Genomic DNA, 22,437 nt, shown 5'->3' on the forward strand with positions numbered 1-22,437 from the left:
CCGCAGAGATCAGTGCTATGTCCCTTATTATTTGTGGTATCCATAAGTGATGTGAATTTGAAGTGGGTAGGGGGAGTGTGATAAGCAAGTTTGTGTTGAAAACAAAGATTGACTGGCTGGTTGGCAGTGAGGAGGAAGGCCTTATGTTACAGGATGATACTGGCGGATTGGTCAGACGATAACGATCAATGGCACATGGAATGTAACCCTGATAAATATGAAGTCATGCATTTGGAAGAACAGTGGAGAATTCAATGAATGGCAGCACACTAGGAAGCTCAGAGGGTGCTTCTCCACACATCCTTGAATGTAACTGGATATGATCATTGATGAGTTACGCAGGACCGTAGCCATTGATCGTTGACCCAATGATTATAAGTGTTATATACCACTTTGATAAGGTGGTAATGGGCATAGAAAATAATGGGCATAGAAAAAAATCAACACGCCTTTATGAAATGGGAAACATATTTGAGAAACTGACTGGCAGATTAATTACAGAAAAGCAATAGCAGAACAGAACTTGGATTTTCAGCAAGATTTTTAATATTGTCTCTTTTGGCTAAGAACAACTGTCTGTTCATCTCAGGACGGGTGTCGAGTTGCGAGTCATCACAGCTGGTTGAGATCATTCCTGAATCGTGATTGGACGTTGAAGGATCGTTTGGTTGTGCTGCCCTGCACTTTCTGGATCTTCATTCTGACTTCGGTCTAACGACAATTCAGTGACCAGCCAAGCGAGGAGTAACGACCTCAGCAGCAGCACGCATCCCAGGCCAGTACATTTTAAACATAGTCGGGCTGACTGTGAAGGCGGTGGAGGATCGTACACCTGTCAATTGGATTGTGTTCGTGAAGAAGATTTTGCTCGAGTGCTGTGGGTTTGATGTAGCTGATGAGTGTGAAGGATGGGCCTGGCCTCGCTTCCACGGAACACTCTGAGTAGTTGGACCGTTCCGAGTCACCTGTCCTTTGTGGAGAAGTTTACGAAGAAAAACACGTTTGACCACAAGTCCATCAGGAAGTGGTCAGCACGTAGTGTCCTTGAGACCCTTCGGGGAAAGGAGAGGGCGGATCCTATGGAGCGGTTCCCTGAGCAGACTGTTAAAGCCATTTGGCAGAATGGCTAATTGCCAGAACGTTCCAACAAGCACCAAGACATGGCTTGGCTGGTGGTGAGAAGGGCACTGCCTGTGAGATCCTTTATGTACGCCCAGACTCTCAGCAGCACCACACTCTGCCCTCGAAGCGGCTGCGGGGGGGACGAGAATGTCACACAACCTCCCTCTGGAATGTGCCTACTCAGAAGAAGTCTGCAGAGGAATGAAGTGGTGTTTGTCGAGTTTCGTCCCGAGCAGCGCCGTGACGCGGGACTCCCTGCTCTACGGCCTGTTCCCCGGGACGCACACCGAGACGAACATCAACTGTGCCTGGAGGATCATCAACTCGGTGAAGAACGCTCTCTGTGCAGTCCGAAACCTGTTGATGTTCCAGCTGAAGCAGTTGACCCCGACTGAGTGCTGCAGACTGGCACATTCCAAGGTCCAGGACTACTTGTTGAGGTACGCGCTGAAGCTTTGGGGCAGCTGCTGCCAAGGCGCGGTGGGGAAAGACCACTGTGTAACATCTGCCTGCCTAAGAAGAACAGGGAGCCCAGGTAGTCATTTGGGCTCTGCTGACGCCTCAGCTAAATATATGGACATATGATTGATAAACGTACAAACCTGTATATAAAAATGATAAACTCTGATCTCTGTATGTAAATGTTTACGTATGTATGGCATGACCAACTGTACAGACCATCAAATTATTTTATGAATAAAGTATTTTTTTGAAATAAAATAAAGATGCGTGTTGCATGCAGGATTTTCCTGGGCCAGGCTATTTCGATGTGACCTTCAGGAGCGTGAAGCAATGCGAGCAGATCCTGAAGGTCTTCAAAGAAAAGGAAGGGGAGCCGCTGTTCTCCATCTTGTCAGCTGTTGTGTGTGCGTCCTGCACAGAGCAGTCGGGTTGTTACGATTCATATGTACAGCTCCCACAATCCAGCTGCTGATGTCCTCACTTTCCTGAGAAGATACATCCAGGTTGAGGCAGAAAGCACTGATGTGGTTGACCCTTTCAGAATCTGGACCAGCAAGCGGCAGGTCAGGGTAATCCTGAGGGTCAATGCCATAGGAACATCGTCCGCCCACCCTCCAGCTTTGTAGTCGGTGGGAGCAGATGGTACCTGACAGACAGAGCACAGCCAAAACTGTGCCAAACCTGCGGGATGTCAGGCCACATTGCGACTGACAGTAAGGTCACTATCTGTCGGAACTGCAAACAGGAGGGTCACCCGACCAAGGAATGCAACGAGGCCAAGAACTGTAATCTGCGTGGAGAGGCGGACCACGTGTACATGGCCTGGCCAAGATAGGCATCTGCCACCTACGCACAGATGGCCAGAAGTGGACGGCAAAAGATCAGCAAGGCACCACAAACCAGCAAGGGAGCGGTGTCTGGTAGCACCTAGAAGGAAGGACAGGCTGGAGTGGAGCAGAGAGCAGCCAGCAGGTAGGCACAGCAGCTGATCCAAGCTCCAACAGAACAGAGAAAGGCAATGGAGGAGGAGGGAACCAAGGAGGCAGAGGAGTGGATACCTATAAAAAAACAGGAGGAAAATGCGCCAGGCCACCAAAACCTCCAAACAAAGGGGGAAACGGCAGCTGCATGGTGAGGATACAGGCAGCTCTTCGGATGGTGAAGATGGGCGGTACGGTAGCACAGTGGTTGGCACTGCTGCCTCACAGCGCTAGAGACCAGGGTTTAATTTCCACCTCAGCGACTCTCTGTATGGAGTTTGCACATTCTCCCCGTGTCTGCGTGGGTTTCCTCCGGGTGCTCCGGTTTCCTCCCACAATCCAAAAATGTGCTGGTTAAGTGAATTGGCCATGCTAAATTGCCCGTTGTGTTAGTTGAAGGGCTAAAATGTAGGGGGATAGGTTTGGTTGGGTTGCGCTTGGGCGGGTCGTTGTCGACTTGTTGGGCTGAAGGACCTGTTTCCACACTGTAAGTAATCTAATGTAATCAACTGTGGGCTCAGGGAGGGTCATCATCAGAAGATGAAACAGAGCGCTGCGGGGAGAAAGGAGGGCAGAACCTCCCAAAGAGGAAACGACAAGCTCTCTGAGGTGACGAATAAAGGCCACCCACCACCAGATGAAAACTAGGAGGCAGCCACCATCCCACAGCTCCAGGTAACTGGGAGCAGCGACTCTCTTCTGATGTGAGCTGAGGATTAAGGAAACCATTGCCTTCTCATGTAAAAGCCACATTTGCGGAAGATCCATTGGTACTCTCCCTGCAATAAACAGTTTTTGCTTGAATTAAAGTCAGCCTGTGTCCTGTCTGCCTCCAGAGTCTTTGTCCCTAGCTGGGGAATCTCGCTCCTACAATACGCAAGGACATACAGATCTGAGGGTAAACTAAAAACAGACTGAGGCATCCAGGCTACACCACAAATGGCATGCTAGAGGCAAGATCAACGTGATTAAGATCAGCATTATTTGAAGTCAGAGATTCCATTACTCAGTTTAATAATGGTTGGAAAGATGCTTTTGTTGAGCCGCTGGATTGTGTGCTTAAGCTTCTGTATTATCTGCCTGATGGAAGAGATTGTAGGTGATCCAATGTGTGATAGGTCTTTGGTTGCCGTCTTTCCGCGGCAGCAAGCCGTGCAAATGGAGTCAATGAATGGGAGGTTGGCTTCCTTCATGGCATGGACTGTGCACAGAACCTTCTGTCATTTGTCTTACTGTCCTGGGCTGGGCTGTTGCCACATCAGGCCATTACACACACGGATGGTTTGCACTCAGTGGTACATTTGTAGAAATTGGTCAGGTTCCTTGTGGGTATGCCAAATGTCCTGAGCTGCCAGAGAACGAAGATGCATTGTTGTGCCATCTCGACTGTCACATCTAACTGGGAAGTCCAGGACAGGACGTCGGTTATCGTCACTCCGAGGAACTTAATGCTTTCCACCATTGCAACTTCAGTTCCATTGATGTAGATGGGGCCATGTTCTCTTCCTTTCTTTCTGCAGTCATTGATCAGTTGGTTAGTTCCGCCGATGTTGAAAGAGAGGTTGGTCTCAGTGCAGCACATCACAAAGTCCTCTATTTCCATTCTGTATTTTGATTTGCCATCATTATACATCTGTCCTACTATGATGGTGTCATCAGTGAACATGTAGATGGCGTTCATTCAAAATTTGGCAATACAGTCGTGGATGTACAGGGAGTATAGTAGGGGGCTGAGGACACATCCTTTGGGATTTCAGTGTTGAATGTTATCATGGAAGGGACACACTTACCTATTTTCACTGATTGTGTACTGTGGGTCAGAAAGCTGATGATCCAATTTCAGAGGGCGGAGCCAGGACGAAGGTCAGGGAGTTTTGTGATCAGTCTTAAGGGAATAATGTGTTGAAGGTGACCCTATAGACAATGAGCAGGAATCTGACGTGGGTGTCCTTGTTGTCCAGATGTTCCAGGGATATGGCACACACTAGGGACCCATTCCACTGGTAGGAAAATTGTAGGGGATTGAGGCAGGCTTGGAGACTGGAACTGATGTGGGCCATGACTAGCCTCTCGAAGCACTTCATGCCGCCCGTCAGTCTCCTGCGCTCTACAGAGAAATTTCCCAGCTTATCCAAACTCTCCCCATGACTCAGACCCTTGAGTCCTGGCAACATCCTTATAAAGTTCCAGTTTAATACCATCCTTCCTACAGCAAGGTGACCAAAACTGAACACAAAGTTGAACTTGAAACTATTTGCAACTGTAAGTTTTACTCGGCTGCCAATGGTTCTGCTGCTGTGATATTGTTTTATTATTTGTGTTATTCTGAAATCTTATTATTCATTAAATCTTCTGATCCCAATCCCCTCGGGTGAACGTCCCCCTGACTGATCGAATTTGAATCAATCTATTGTGTTTGGGCAGATATTTTGAGGCCGCTGCATATCAGAGAACAGGAAGAGATGATGGATGTTTGTGCAGTGTGTATCCTTTACTGGACCAGCTTGTCTCTCCAGGCACCCAAAGAGTTTATTGTGGGTCAGAGTACCTCAGAATTGTTACATCCCAGTAGGAAGCTATTCAGCCCATTGTAGGTGCACGAACATAGAACATTACAGCTCAGTACCTGCAACATTCTTCAGCACTACCAATCTCTCCACTGACCTTACTGCAAACCGTAAATTTACTAACTCATCCTTCTATTCCTTCATTAAGCTCATTTTCAAAAAGACAAACAACAGTCGCACCCAAACACAGTTTTACAGTATATCACTAGCGACTGAACTCGAAAATGAACATTCCTCATAAACTACCACCCACTGTCTTCTTTCAGCTAGCCAATTTCTGATCCAAACCGCTGAATCACCCTTAATCCCACGTCTCAATATTTTCTGGGAGAAAGTAAGGACTACAATGTTTGAGATCATTGGGCGGCATGGTGTCACAGTGGTTAGCACTGCTGCCTCGCAGCGCCAGAGACCCGGGTTCGATTCCCGACTCAGGCGACTGACTGTGTGGAGTTTGCACGTTCTCCCCGTGTCTGCGTGGGTTTCCTCCGGGGGCTCCGGTTTCCTCCCACAGTCCAAAGATGTGCAAGTCAGGTGAATTGGCCATGCTAAATTGCCCGTAGTATTAGGTAAAGGGGTAAATGTAGGGGTATGGGTGGGTTACGCTTTGGCGGGTCGGTGTGGACTTGTTGGGCCGAAGGGCCTGTTTCCACACTGTAAGTAATCTAATCTAATCAGAGTCGAAAGTGTGGTGCTGGAAAAGCACAGCAGGTCAGGGAGCATCCTAGGGGCTCGGAGAAAGTGAAGACTGCAGATGCTGGAGACCAGAACACTGATTCCTGATGAAGGGCTTACAAATTAAACATTGACTCTCCTACTCTTCGACGCTGCCTCATTTGTTCAGCTTTTCCAACACCACACTCTCCATATTTTCTGCAATAACTTAACATGGGGGACTTGTCAAATGTTTTACTGAAATCCTTATAACTCACTTTACCCTCATCTCCCTGTTTTGCTACCTTCTCAATGAACTCGGTAAGATTTGTGCACCTTCACAAAACCTTGTTGACTATCTCTAATCAAATGATTTCTTTCTGGATGATAATAAATCCTATCTCTTATAATCCTTTCCAACACTACCCATAACCAAAGTAAGTCGGGTATATAATTACCAGAATTGTCTCTTCTCCATTTCTTGAACAAAGGGACAACATTTGCTATCATCCAGTCTTCTGGCACTATTCCTGTAGACAATAGCGTTGTAAATATTCGAATCAATGGTTGTGTCACCTCCTCCCTAACTTCTCAGAGAATCCTAGGATTCATCCCATCTGTCCAAGGGGGCTTATCTATTTTCACACTCTCTAGATTTGCTAACATCTCCACCTTACGAACCTCAATCGCATCTAGTCTAATAGCATTTACTCCTTTAGACCTCGACAGCATTGTCTTTCCATTGTGAATACTGATTCAAATATTTATTTAGTGCCTGCCTATCTTTTTGGACTACACACACAACTTCGCACTATTGTCCTTGATCGACCCTAATCTTAATTTGGTCATTCGTTTATTCGTGACATTATGATACAAAGCTTGAGGGTTTTCCGCGACCCTACTTGCCAAAGACTTCTCATGCTCCCTCCTGGCTATTCTTACCTCTTTCTTTAAGTCCTTCCTGGATAACTTGTAACTCTCAAGCATCCGAATTGAGCCTTCACATTTCATCTTTACATAAGCCTCCTTCTTCCTCTTGACAAGACATTCAACTTCTTCAGTAAACCACAGCAGCCTCACTCGACCATATCCTTCTTTCCTGACAGGTATAAACTTATCAAAGACACACAGTAGCTGTTGTTTGAAAAAGATCCACATTTAAATTGTGCCCATCCCCTGCAGTTTCCTTCCCCATCCTATGTATCCTAAAACCTTTCCTAATCGCATCATAATTGCCTTCCCCCAGCTATAACACTTGCCCTGTGGTATAGCTCTGTCCGTTTCCATCGCTAAGGTAAACAGAGAACTGAATTACAGTCACTATCAGCCAAGTGTTCACCTACCTCCAAATCTAATACCTGGTCTGGTTCATTGCCCAGTACGAAATCCAATTTGGCCTCGGCCTTTGTTGGCTGTCTACATACTGTGTCAGGAAACAATTCTGCACACATTGGACTAAAACTGACCCATATAACGTAATGGAACTGTAGCGTTTTCTGTCAATATTTAGAAAGTTAAAGTCCTCCATAACAACTACTCTGTTATTTTCGCTCCTATCCAGTATCCTCTTTGTAATTCTTACTCTACATTTCTGGAACATTTCAGACGGCTATAGAGAACTAACAACAGGGTTACCTCTCGGTTTTGTTTCTAAACTGTTCCCATACTACCTCAGTAGACGAGTCCTTATCAAACATCCTTTCTGCCAACGTAATATTGTCTTTGATTAACAATGCCACTACCCCCGTCACGTTTAGTACCTTCTTTGTTCTTAATTAAGCATCTAAACCCCCGACCCTCCAACGATCAGTCCTGTTCCTACCCTATCCATTTTTCCAAAATGGCCACACCGTTTGTGAAAAGATTTGTAGCTCGAGTACTCGTTGTTGTGGTTCTGTTCGCCGAGCTGGGAATTTGTGTTGCAGACGTTTCTTCCCTGTCTAGGTGACATCCTCAATGCTTGTGAGCCTCCTGTGAAACGTATCTGCGTTGTTTCCTGCGGTATTTGTAGTGGTTTGTCTCTGCCATTTCCGGTTGTCAGTTCCAGCTGTCCGCTGCATTGGCCGATACATTGGGTCCAGGTCGTTGTGTTTATTGATAAAATCTGTGGATGAGTGTCATGCCTCAACGAATTCCCTGGCTGTTCTCTGTTTGGCTTGTCCTATAATAGTTGTGTTGTCCCAGTCGAACATCAAGCTGTACAACTGCACAATTTGGAAATAGGGAGTGATTGGAGGGATGCTAAACGAGGGTGAGTTGGAAAGATTAGAAGACATCATAAGGGGAGATAGACAGAAACAGACAGAAAATGGAAGTTTTATTTAGAAATTCTCACGGACTGCAAGGCCTTTATCTAGTGCCATACCCTGTGAGCACTGTGCGCATACTGCCCGTGGGCCCAGAGCATTTATCTTCAATAATATCATAGAGCTGAGTTGCTGACAGTTAAAAAGAGTCCGAAAGGCCAAGCGATTTTTTTTACAGTGAGAAGGTGGTTAAATTTAAACAGACTGGGTGACCAGCAGCAGTGACTGAGAATCCTGCTCGGTACTGAGATACTGCGATAGAGAACCTCAATGAGGTGGGTCACTGACAGAGGGGAAATCTGCATCTCAGCTGTGGGCCAAATAATGATTGAGAAAGATTGCACACCATTTCCGTGGTTTTGAAATACACATTTCGATTTATGTAGCTCAATATCATGAGTGTATCTGATCTCTGTGTACTTTCCATAGTTTAGAAAATCATTTTGTCCTGTATTTTGTGTTCAATAAACAGATTTTATTCCTCATTCCTCACTTTAAATGTGTCTTTGAATCTGTTCTACATATGAGTTATAAAGAGTAACATTCCAATACTGATGACTGGGGAATATTGTTGTCCCTCCCTCCAGTCTGAACTGCCATGTCCCCCAATTCTCTCTCTGTTTTCTGTCTCCTCCACAACGCCACAATCACACTGTAATTGAAGTCCAGTAAATGACATTTCATCACAGTTCATTAACATCGATAATATCAATAGCACAGGCCTCATCGGCCTCTCTCTGAACCTGGAATAACAATCTGAATTGCATTTGTCTCGTTCAATTCTCTGTTAACATGTCCATGCTATTTGTCTGTTACAGCCCCTCATTTCTCAGACACGCATTCCCCTCAGACCATGAAGTATAAATATTGTCTCAATGTTTTATTGAAATTATAATGCTTGGTTAGTAGTTCCAGGATGTATGTTTCCATTTATAAACAGAGAAGCATGTTTACGTTCTGAGAAACTTATGACATTTCTCCTGCATCCAAGTCAGATTGAATGGTTGCACTCAATTGATCTACCAGCCTCATGATTTGTTCCATCAGTCACCCTCACATATCCCATTCAGAATGCCAAAGTTTGAATCATTGTTTTGAATTTTAATTAAACAATATTGAATTGACAGGCGTTGGCTGGAGCTATTTATTCAGTGGCTGTGATTGATATCAGTCTCTGTGGATCGTAAATGTGTCACTGGCGCGTTTGCGTCTTCTATTAATTAAGGACTCGGTTCAATGTGTTATACCAGTATGTGCTGAAGCATCAATGACTGGACTAATAGAGATCAGCAGCTCGAGAGACGGGGGAGGAGAGATCAGAATCTGAGAACATTAGACTGGAATGTTCAAATAATGGATCAGCATCTGAGAACTTTAGACTGGAATATTACAATAACAGGCAGGAGTTTATCCTCGGGTCTTTACTAACTTTCTCATCCTTGGATATCATTAGCATCACGGATCGAAGATATTCTTTGGATTATTCAAGGTGGTTATTATCGCATTCTCGCTACAGTTTGGTGTTCCTGGTAAGTCATTCCATCTGACCATTGAGCTGAGTCGAACTGAATTGCTGTTCATATTCAAATTTTAGAATTTGGAAGTTATCATTTTCAGATACAGTCAAACATTTTATTCCATACAAATTATAACTATCATATTACTATTCACTACTTACTCAACAATATGCAAGGAGAAATCAGACTGTTCTTAAACTCAAAGATCTTTTTCCTCCATTCAGATTTACATTCCGACATATCCCCCCACTCACCAATCCTGCCCAAGACCACTATCAGGATATTTCAGTCTCCTTTTCAGTCTCAGTGTAACTGCTGAATAATTCATAATTTGTGTCTTTGGTCAATCCAGATATAACCGTTTCAAGTCTCTTCTAATTTTGCTTACGTCACAAAATATATGCACTTGAGATGGTTAGTTTGTCCTCTCCAGAGAATCTGTCAGATGGACAGACAGTGCATGATGGTCAAGTCATTGACTCAAAATCAAGCAGCGCAGAATAATAATTTTTTGGTGCCTCCTGAAGGAAGTTGATGGAATGCAAATGAAATCATCACCACTTGTTTTAAACAGAATCCTATCTGTTTGCCTCATGTCCTGTCGAGAAGTTCATGAGTCATTCTTCCCTGGTCAGGTCTCTGTGTGACTGCAAACGCACTGCAGTGTGTTTTACTCTGTGCTGTCCTGTGGGACAACTGAACTAGGTACTCAGTTCAGGATCAGCATAACATACTGGTCAGACCAGGGCTGCACACATCCGTTGAGGGCAGATCAAAAGAAAAGATCCCTCACTTCCTTTGCCTGATTTGCATGTTCCTGCAAGTCATTTCCATTCAGGTAGGTTATCCTTCCTTGTTTCGAGTGAATTCTTCCTCATTGAGCCTCCCTCCGAGTGTGATTTTCATCTCCATTGGCACCTCTGGTGATGACTTTATTGACGCTGACGTACAGTCGTAATGTACTTCTAAATTCCACATCATTCGCAGTGTAGTGAGAAGTAATGACTTTTTACAGCACAGGAAACAAGCTGAGACAGCTAAGTAAGGGAACAGAATTATTGCGATTAACCCTGAGAGTCCTAGGATCAACTCTGTCTGTCCTAGCTTTTAGCTTTCAGCCTAACTCCCTGAGCTCCTGAATGATCTCCCCACCCCTCCTCCGACCTATCTCGTTGGTGCCAACGTGCACCACGACTTCTGGCTGCACACCCTCCCCCTTAAGGATTCTGAAGACACGGCCCGAGACATCTCGGACCCTGGAACCCGGGAGGCAACAAACCATCCGAGAGTCTCGCCCATGTCCACAAAACCGCCAGTCCGTCCCTCTAACTAATGGGTCTCCTATAACTAGCGCTCCCCTCCTCTCCCCCTTTCCCTCTGAGCCTCAAAGCCGGACCTCGTGCCAGAGACCCGGTCACTGCAGCTTACCCCTGCTAGGCGGTCCCCCCAAACAGTATCCAAAGCGGTATACTTATTGTTGAGGGGAACGACCACAGGGGATCCCTGCACTGTCTGCTTCCTCCCCTTCCCACCTCTACCTTTTACCAAGCTACCTCTGTTCTCTGGCGTAACTATGTCCCTGTAGCTTCTATCTATCATCCTCTCAGCCTCTCAAATAATCATTAGTTCATCCAACTCCAATTCCAGTTCCCTAACTAGTTCTGTGAGGAGCAGGAGCTGACTGCACTTCCTGCAGATGAAGTCAGCAGGAGCATCGGTGGTCACCCCTACCTCAAACATCCTGCAGGAGGAACATTCCATTGCCTGCGCTGCCATTACTCTACACTTTGTCTCCAAAACAAGAACACTAAGTAGCTTCCCTGTGGACCTTAAAGTTAGGTTAGAGGAGTAGGATGGGAGGGAGGCCCTAGGGTCTCGAACACACTCACTCAAATATCAATCACTTACCTTCCCGACCAGCTCTGCGCTCCAACTTCACTTCCGCCCAGATTGCGACATTTTATTTCCATTGCAGCTAATTATCAATAATCCTTTTTTTATCGCTCTATTTCTCCACACATTCCAATCATTCCACCAACACACATTATACTATTTCCCAGCTGCTTTCAGATCTGATACATGGTGAGTGGATTTAAAATGCAATCTCTGTTTTTCTCTCAACAGAGGCTGACAAAACTGCTCCGATTCACGAGCATTCTGTTTCTTTTTGGTTCAGATCGCCAGTAACTTACTTTGTTTGATTTAACCTTTTTTTTATTTTATGAGACATTGGCCCATCGAGTCCAAACTGACCCACTGCAGAGCATTGCACTCAGAACCACCTCATATTCTACTTCTGTACTTCCATTGGCTAACCGATTTCCTACCCTATCCTGGCATTTCCTATAGCTAACATACCTAGCTGCACATGATGTGCAATTTACCATGTCAATACACTGAGCCTGTTTGGACTGTGGGAGGATCTAGAGCACTTGGAGGAAACAATAGCAGACCCGGGGAGAATGTGAAAACTCAATACAGACAGTCCTGACTGTGGAAGCAAACTGCGTTCCTGGTACTGTGAGACAACTGTGCTAACCACTGAGACACCAGGCAACTCTCCCACTCTCCCCAAACTGGGTCTCTGGTACTGAGAGACAGCCGTGCTAACCAATGAGACACCAGACCCCCCTCCCCTCCAAACCGGGTCCCTGGAACTGTGAAACAGCTGTGCTAACCACTGAGGTACCACGTCCCCTCCCCACCCCTTCCCCAACACGGAGTCACTGTGCTCGAGAATACTGGGTGAAATGTAAATTTGAAATACAAACGATAAGCAGTAACAAAACACCACAGATGATTCAGGACCTGGAGGTAGAAAAGAGGTAGCATATTGAGTCTGATAGGATCCTCTTCTGAAAAACTCATATTGGACTCAAAACGTTAATTGTGTTTCTCTCCGCTCAGAAACTGCAAATGTTTTCCTGCACTTTCAACATCGTTACTCTTTTGGAATGTGGAAATTTGTCTGATTTGAAAGGGAACAGTGAAGCTGCCAGTTCTGTTGACGCTCAAGTATTTGGTTTTGGTTTTTGAATGGAAAATTAAAAACTCTGTGCCTGTCAGCTTCCTAAATAACGACAATTTATTGCCACTGTCATAATGCATTATGAAAATGTTGAACTCGGTGGTCATGACATCACATGATCAATCCTCTGAAAGTAACTGATTAAAGTACTGATCTCAATTGTTATCAATGTCTTATCATGCTCCTGATGTCACTGGCATCGTACTCATCCAGCAAGATCTTACGTTTCCGAGAATTTCCATATAACTATGAAAACATAAAATATCTTTGTATTATTTATAAAGTCATATTCATCCAGGGATTTGGAAGGCACTAGCAAGGGCAGAGTTGATTTGTCATCACCAATGGCTCTGGAATAAGCGACACAGAGTTGCCCTGTTTTACCTCTTCAATCCAAAGTGATGCAGATCCACACAGAGCTGTTTGTAGGGGCATTCCAAGATTTGTAACAAATACTTGTGAAGGATCAGCAAATTAGTCCTTGGTCAGGAAGACATGCAACTTGGAAGATACATTGCAGAGACTGATTTTTCTACTGTTCCCATTCCCAGGGCAGAATGTTCTCTAATTACCATTAATCACAGTTTTGCTCAGGGTCCTTGATTCCACCCTCAGTCATGTCCTGCTTCGACTGAAAGGGAAGTCACTCTGATCTCACCTCAAATTACACAGGAAGATCAGTTGAAAGAATAAGGAGCAAAAGACAAGAACACTGTTTGCTTGAACAATGTCCTCGCAATATTCAAAAGGAAATTGATGCATGGTCTTCCTTAATGCATTATTTCAACAGGACATCACTGTTCAAACAATATTCAGGTGGGTGTCTGTTCTTTTAATTTGCTTCCAAGTCAACGTAAAAATGAGAACATGAATTGATCTTCTATAGTGTGTTTATAATCCAGAATTTAATTCAATCTTTATCATCATTGCTCTCGTTCGTTGAAACAAAATTAATGAATGAGCCTGTGTTCATTCTGCAGATGAAAATGTTCTTTCAGCTCTGGCTATTGCAGCGAATGTTGTAAAGAATAAACTACAGGCCCACGTAATATGGAATTGCTGCAGGGCAAAGTGCAAAAAGCTAGTCCAAGGTTAATGGTGTCCAAGCATTATGAGTAATGCATGCAGAAGGGCGCAGTATAAAAGCAGAATTTACCTTCATGTCCAAAATACTGTCTGTGGCTCCCTCACAAAATGCCACAACTGATTCACGCTGTAAATTCAGCAAAATAGGAAAAACAAGAGACTGGAATTCCCAATTCTGCAACCACATCGGTAGAACAAGAAGAAAATCAAGGTTTGTTTCTGAAATTCATACATTTTGATGATAAGAATGTGGGAGATGGATGGATGGGGGATGTTGGAGGATGATAAACAATGTTGGACGATGACACAATGATTAGTGGGATGGGTCACAGTGAGCAGGGACGTGTTGGTTACAGGAGGATACAAACAGATTGTCAGATGGCCAGATCAATGACTAATAAAAGTAAACACTGAAATATATGAGATGCTGCACTTTGGAAGATGTAACAAGACAAGAGAGAACACAAACCATGAAGATAAGTTAGATTTTCTTTTGGAGCAGAGAAGGGTGAGGTGTGAACGTGACAGAGGTGTATTATAGTATGAGACGTATGGGACGAGTGAACAGACAACAGCTATTCTCCTTAACCAAAGGGTCAAAAACAAGCGAAATACGTTTGAAGTGAAAGAGAAGATACGAAGAGAGAATTTGTGAAATCTGTTTTGAACCCAGAGCATGATATGTGTCAAACATGCATTGCCTGAGAGGGTGGATATGGAAGGAAAACCAGCACATGACATGCACTGCTGGTACCCCATCCACCAGCCACTTGGATGTACCAACGTCAAGTGGACTGGAACTTCTCAATGGCAATTAATATTTGTCTAGCTCCATTAAAATCCCAAATGAACTAAAAAGATAATCCGATTTTCTAATAATTATTAAACAACAAGGACAATTTATTGATCGGATGAGTTTGTCACTGTCTTTGAACTTGTGTGATCTATTTCTGTGAATCCATTTCGTTCATATATTGGAAGAACAAAAAAAAAGCTCAGCTCACAGATACAAGGTAACGCAGCATTTAAACGCAATATACCAGGGGATAGTAGGGTATAGGTCTTCAGGCAACTGGAAATAATGCAGTTTGGTGTTTTCTGGCTGATGTAGTTGTACTGGGTTGGAGGATCGGTTTGTATGCTGTTTGACTTTAATTGTGGAGCCAGAGAATGTGGTCTCACTATTTCTATAGCTTGTGAGCATGAAATGGTGAGGAATACAATCTTCAAAGTCACACAGGATTTGAAGCTTGATCATTCTTCACTATGAAGTTGTTGAGAGCCCGTTTCTCTCTTTGTAACATGCCTATTAGTGTTCCTGCACCTGGGGTTTATTGCCATATTCTAAATAGAAATGAAACTCAGGCAACAGAATGCTGGCCTTGCTAATGAATCGCACCTCACAAGAACAACTGAAAGGAATCTGCAGCATTAAAGTTATCCATTCGACCCAATCTGATTTCTAAAGCAGTTTGAAGCGAGACTGTCCCTTTGTCCTATGCTCCTGACCTCTCGACATCATCATGAACCTTTCCTGAGTGCTTTTCCAGTGCTGTTTTAAAGTCACATATGGAAAGCTGTGTCCAATAATCTGAAAGGAAAAGTCTCCATGTTCATGAGAACCGTATCATATTTTTTTCAGTCCCTAAAGACAACAGAAATGTAGGAGTAAGGAATCAAAACAGCTCCATCATGTGATAAAATCGTGGGTGATCTGATTGTGACCTCAATCACACATTCCTCCTTTGCCCTGACAACGTTAGAGCGTCACTCTTAGTGAAGAATCTGCCTGCCTCTGCCTTAGAAATATTCAATGTCTTATCCTTCATCGCTCACTGGAAAGAGAATTGTACAAAGACACAACACGCTGAGAGGATGACACTAAAACACCATCTTCTTAACAGAGACACTTGTTGTTTACTTTTATAGGCCATTCACTCATAGTAATCTCTCACACAAGCTGACATATTGTTTTAGAATTCAACTTGAAAAGACTACTTGGAATATTCTGAGGTTAAAAAGATCAAATGTTGTTTGCCTAAACGCCAGCAGATCCAGAGCCAGTCATTTCAAAATTTCCTCCTTAAATAAACACTCCTCCCAGGAGTTAGCTGAGTGAATCTTCTCTGGACAGCATTTCATATCATTGTGGCCATCGCTCTCTCGATGTGGTGACTCCGCTACAGTGTAAATCTGTAGAAAATCGTCCCTACTTTTAAATGTATTCTGTCTCAGAAAGTTTTAACATTTGTCTCACCTCCCTAAAAACTTGATGTACACGCAAAGTTTTTATTTTGTAATCCAGGCGCCCGGTTCCTCTGTGCCTAAAGCCAATCTCTCCACTGAAACTATACATTACGCTTCCATTCAACCCGCCAATATCTTTTAGCACAGATACATTTTTCCTCCTATGTTCCATAAACAAATATTTGGCTGTTCACTTGACCCACCTTAATCTCCTTATAGACTCATGTTCTCTTCATATCTTCCTTCTCGAACAGTTTCAAGTTTGTATTCTTCCAGAATACAGACAGAACATTTGGCCAAAGAAACACACTGTGGCCATATTGCAAAGTAATTGACAATGAACTATTATTACTCCATGTCTAAACAATAAATTTTAGACAATGCTAAAGTGTTTTGCAAGGTAATAACAATGACTGCAGATGCTGCAAACCAGATTCTTGATTAGTGGTGCTGGAAGAGCACAGCAGGTCAGGCAGCATCCGAGGAGCAGTAAAAGCGACGTTTCGGGCAAAAGCCCTTCATCAGGAATAAAGGCAGAGAGCCTGACGCGTGGAGAAATAAGCTAGAGGAGGGTGGGGTGGGGAGAAAGTAGCATCAGGACATGGTTGAAGAGCTTCAGGGCAGAGGAAATGACCTGGGAGTTGCAGTGGGAGAGGGACTCTCTGAGAGTCTTATAGAGAGAGGAGGAAAACCTCCTTAAGGCAGGCATCTTTGCAAGAGGATTCGCAGTATGGTTAAAATCAACGAGGTAAAAACAATAACTGCAGATGCTGGAAACCCGATTCTGGATTAGTGGTGCTGGAAGAGCACAGCAGTGCAGGCAGCATCCAAGGAGCAGTAATATCGACGTTTGCCCGAAATGCGAGGATGAGGCAACCATGGATGACTCCGACAGTTACGGCTAGGCTAAAAGAAAAACAGAAAGCAGATAACTTGGCAAATGGCAGTGGGAAACCAGAAGATTTGGAAGTATTCAAAGACGAACAGATGACAACAAAATAAGAGATAAGGACGGAGAAGCTTACATACGAGTTAATGGACAACTATAAGAGTTTCTTTAGATATATAAAGGGCAAAAGAGAAGCAGAAGTGGATATTGCGGCATTGGAAAATGACGCTGGAGAGATAGTTGTGTGGAACAAATAACAGATGAGAAACTGAATAATTATTCAGAGAGTGGGCAAAGAAGTGGCAGATGGAGTGCAACTTGGGAAAGTGCGAGGTGACGCGCATTAGTAGGAAGAAGACAGACATGGACTACTTTATAAGTGGATAGAAAAATCAGAAGACTGAAGTGCAAAGAGAGATGTGAGCTTCAATCCACGATTGTCTCTAGATAAACTTGCAAGTTGAGTCAGCAATTAGGAAGGTGTTGCATCTGATGCACAGTGTGTTTGAAATCTTACGTTCAGCAAAAGAACTGTGTTAACTCTTACAAACAATATTTGTTTTTTGAACACAATTAATATTAGAACAATAAAACGTATTATAACGCATTGATAAACGCTACAAATTATCTTATGCTTTAACTTAACTTTGGATGTTCACAAACCACCCCACTAGAAGTTGACCAGGCTCGACTTGGTGATGTCGTCTTCTGATGATGATCTTGGAGGTGCCTTCTCTTTCCGTGGTTATTCTCGGGTTCCTGAACTTTGTGGGTTTTGTGGTGATTCTTCACGCCCTTTTGGGAAGGTAAGGAGGATCTGTCAATGGAATGATCAGGTTCATTTACCCTGATCAATCAGACTCAATCATGGGTTCGCTCAAGGGCAGCGTTCCATTGTCCCATTCAGGTCCAACTTCAGGTGAGTATTACAGGGTCTGGAGGTGTCAGGTTTGTTTGCAAACCATCTGTGGGTAGCTGCAGCCTGTCTGGATTCTGAAGCATGTGGATTATCACAGAGACTTGAGTCAAGGCCAGGATTCATTTCCCAACATGCTTTAATAATTGTTCAGTATTGTAACTCCATTGTAAATATATTATTGCCCATCGTAAGATTATTCTTTCAGGTGGCCCGCCCCGTCAGAAAGGCAAATACAGTGATGGCATTTATTTTGAGAGGACTTGAACATTAAAGCAGGGATGGATTTCTGAGGCTCGATAAGACTCTGCTCAGACCACATTGGAGTATTTTGTACCGTTTTGTGCCCCATAACTATGGAAGGATGTACCTTCCCTGGAGCTTGTTCAGAGGAGCTTCTCAAGAATGGTCTTAGAAATGAAAAGCTTAACATATGAGGTCTCTGGGTCTATACTTGCTGGAGTTTATAAGGATGATGGGGGATCTAATTGAAGCATCCAGAATACTGGTTGCCTGGTCAGAATAGATGTTGGGAAGATGTTTCCACTGTTAGAAGAGAAATAACTCAAGGACATAGCCTGAGATTAAAGAGAAGATATTTCAGAACTGAGATAAGGAGAAATGCCTTCAGCCTGAGAGTGGTGAACCTATGGTCGAATAGCAGTGTCCTTCTCTAAAGGACATTAGTGAACCAGGTGAGTTTTTCTTGGCAATTGATTCATAACCACCATCGTCCCTTAATTCCAGATTTGAAGTCACGCTCCGCGATTTGCTGTGGCAGGATTTGAATCCAGATCACCAGAACATTATCTGTGTTCATCACATACGAATTCAGTGATAACATCATGAGGCCACTAACTTGCCCAATCCTCCACAGTGTGACTAAATTGTGCAGTATGATATGCCCTATGGTTTGCCTTCACGTTATCTTTGACTTCCTTATCAAGATATGAATGATTTTTCTCCGTTATGCAATTCCTCTTCGGTCTTTAGTATCTTCCTAATTATTTGCCAAATTTGTACAGCTGTCCTGCTTTTAACTGTTTTTTTTTCTCCCCCCAGTCCACCCTGGCCAAATCCTTCCTTAGGCCAGTATAATTATTATTGCCTAACACTAAAACTCTCATGTATAACTCAATCTTCACTCTTTCAATCTGAATGTGAAACTCCAGCATGTTGTGGTTACTCTTTTCAAGGCAAAGATCATCCACCAATCCTTCCTTATTACATGATATTAAATCTAAATTAGTCCATTCTCTGTTTGGTTCCATGACATCCTGCTCGCAGAACTAGTCTCTCATACACTCCATGAATCTTTATTCGAAGATGTCATTGTCGAGATGATTAATTGAGTCAATTTGCATGTTCGAACCACCCATATTTACTGTTGTGCCCTTGTTACATGCCCTCACTCTTTTCAACCTCAGAAGTACTTAGTGGGGGACGGTGGCTGAAAATTAATCTTCCCAAAGGTTTTCTTCACATGACTTCTAGTTGCATGGAGACGGATTTCAAATATGTTTTGGCACAAAACACTTTGAAAATGTCTGAGTACTCACTCACACGAACAAATGTTTATTTTCTTAACACTAACCACATTTTACAGTAGATATCGAGGAATTAAGAGGGCTAAAAGTGGTCATGAGATATCTTTAGCAAACAGGGTTGAGAAAAATACCCAAAACTTTGTTTTCATATATAAGGTGCCAGAGTGTAACTAGGGAACTGTTTGGCCCACAGAAGAAGGTTATGCATGGAGTTAGAGAAAATGGGTGAGATTCTTAGCGAGTACTTTACATCTATATTCACCAAGGAGAGGGACATGATGGATATTGAGGTTGAGGATAGATCTTTGAGTACTCTGGGTCAACTCGACATAAAGAGGGAGGAGGTTTTGGATATTCTAAAATATATTAATGTAGACAAGCTCCCAGGTCTGGATGGGATCTACCACACGTTACTAAGGAAATTGAGACAGGAAATACGTGGGGCTTTAACTTATATGTTGAACATTGGTGAGGTCCTGGAGGCCAGGAGAATTGCTAATGTTGTCCCCTTGTTGACAAAGGATAGCGTGGATAATCCTAGTAATTATAGACCGGCGAGCCTGACATCACTGGTAGAGAAGTTGCTGGAGAAGCTACTGAGGGACTTGAGTAAGGTGTTCTTTTTTAGGTTCCCCATAGTAGGCTGATGGAGTAGGTGAAGTCGCTTGGGTTTCAGGGTGTTCTATCTAGAATGATAGAGAACTCGCTGGACAACATGAGACAGAGAGTAGGAGTAGAAGGGGATTTCTCAAAATTGAGACCTATGACCAGTGGTATGCAACAGCGATTCGTGCTGGGACCACTGTTGTTTGTGATATATATTAATGATTTGGAAGAAGGTATCGTTTTCCTGATTAGAAAGCTTGCAGATGACACCAAGATTGTTCAAGTAGCAGATAGTGAAGAGGACTGTCAGAGAATACAGCAGAATATAGCTGGATTGGAGAGATGGGCACAGATATGGCAGATGGAGTTCAATCTGTGCAAATGCGAGGTGATGCATTTTGGAGGATCCAATTCTAGAGCGAACTGTGCATTAAATGGAAAAGTCCTGGGGAAAATTAACGTACAGAGAGATCTGGGTGTTCAGGTTCATTGTTTCCTGAAGGTAGCAACGCAGGTTAGTAAAGTGGTTAATAAGGCATACGGCATTCTTTCCTTCATTGGATCAGGTGTTGAGTGCAAGCGTTGGCAGGTCATGTTACAGTTGCACAGGATTTTGGTTTAGCCGCATTTGGAATACTGCATACAGTTCTGGTCACCTCATCATCAAAAGGACATGGATGATTAAATGGAGTGCAGGGCAGGTTCACCAGGGTGTTGCCTGGGATGGAGTGTGCTGGTTTTGGAAAGTGGTTGGATCGATGAGGATTATTTTAATTATAAAGACAAAGGTTGAGGGGGGACCTGATTGAGGTCTACAAAATCAAGAGAGATATGGAAAGGGTAGATACTAAGAAGCTTGAGCTCAAATTGTGAACTCATGACCCCGAGTAATTGAGTTCCAAAGTGACAGGGAAAGGTTTAGGGCCTACGGGCTATATGTGGGAAGCTCTTTACATAGGGTGGTGGCAGCCTGGAATGTGTTTCCAGTGGAGATGGTAGAGGAAGAAACGATAGTGTCATCTAAGATGTATCTGCCAGATACATGAATGGGAAGGGATCAGAGGGATACAGGCCCTTAGAAAATAGGTGGCAGGTTTAGAAAATTAGGAGGATCTGTACCAGCACAGGCTAGGAGGGCCAAAGGGTCTGTTCCTATGTTGGAATGTTCTTTGTTCTTCATCATTCATGCTAAAAATTGCAAGTTTTCAACTTATTGTATGCTACAATGTAATAATATAAACCATTTATTTAATTGGCAGTGCACGTCAAATTATTGTCATTGCTAAATTACAGTCACACAGTCATACAGATGTACAGCATGGAAAATGACCCTTCAGTCCAACTTGTCCATGGTATTCCAACCCAATCTACTCCCACCTGCCAGCACCCAGCCCATATCCCTCTAAAGACTTTCTATTCATATACCCATCCAGACGCCATCTAAATGTTGCAATTGTACCACCCTTCACCACTTCCTGTGGCAGTTCATTCCATACACGTACCACCCTGTGCGTGAAAACGTTGCCCCTTACGTCACTTTTATATTTTTCCATCCCAACATAAACCTATGACCTCTAGTTCTGGACTCCCCCACACCAGGGAAAATACCCCTTGTTTATTTCCCCATTCATGCCCCTCATGATTTTATTAACATCTATAAGGTCACCCCTCAGACTTCAACTTTCCAGTGAAAATATCTCGAGCCTATTCAACCTCTACCTATAGCTCAAACCCTCCAACCTTAACAACATTCTTGTAAATCTTTTCAGAACCCTTTCAAGTTTAATAACATCGTACCGATAGGAAGGATACCAGAATTACTCACAATATTCCAAAAGTGGCCTAAACAACTTCCTGTACAGCCGCAACACGACCTTCAAACCACTGTACTCAGTGTCCTGATCAATTAATAAAAGCAAACCAAATACCTTCTTCACTGTCTTATCTATCTGTGACTCTACTTTCAATGGACAAAGAATCTTCACTTCAAGTTCACTTTGTTCAACAACACTCCCTTGGACCTCAACATTAAGAATATAAATCCTGCTAAGATTTGCTTTCCCAAAATGCAGCATCTCAGATTTACCTAAATTAAACTCCTCAGCCCATTGGCCCATCTGTTCAAAGTCCCATTCTAATCTGAGGTAACCTTTTTCGCTGTCCACTACACCTCCAATTTGGGTGTCCTCAGCAAATTTACTGACTATACCTCTTATACTCACATGCAAATCATTTATATGAATAACTAAAAGTCGTGGACCCAGCACCAATCCTTGTGACACTCCAGTGGTCACATGCCACCAATCTGAAAAACAACTCTCCACCACTACCCTCTGTCTTCTAGCTTTAGCCAGTTCTGTACGAAAATGAGAAACAGGTTATACATTTACTTCTTCCTGTATTCCACGATATCTAACCTTGCTCACCAGTCTCCCATGGGGAACCTTATCGAATGTCTTACTGAAGTCCTTACAGATCACGTCCACCGCTCTGCCTCATCAATCTTCTTT

The sequence above is a fragment of the Chiloscyllium plagiosum genome, unplaced genomic scaffold (assembly GCF_037043375.1).
Source record: "Chiloscyllium plagiosum isolate Xiang-an unplaced genomic scaffold, Cpla_swu_hap1 HiC_scaffold_22, whole genome shotgun sequence".
Lineage (NCBI taxonomy): Eukaryota > Metazoa > Chordata > Chondrichthyes > Orectolobiformes > Hemiscylliidae > Chiloscyllium > Chiloscyllium plagiosum.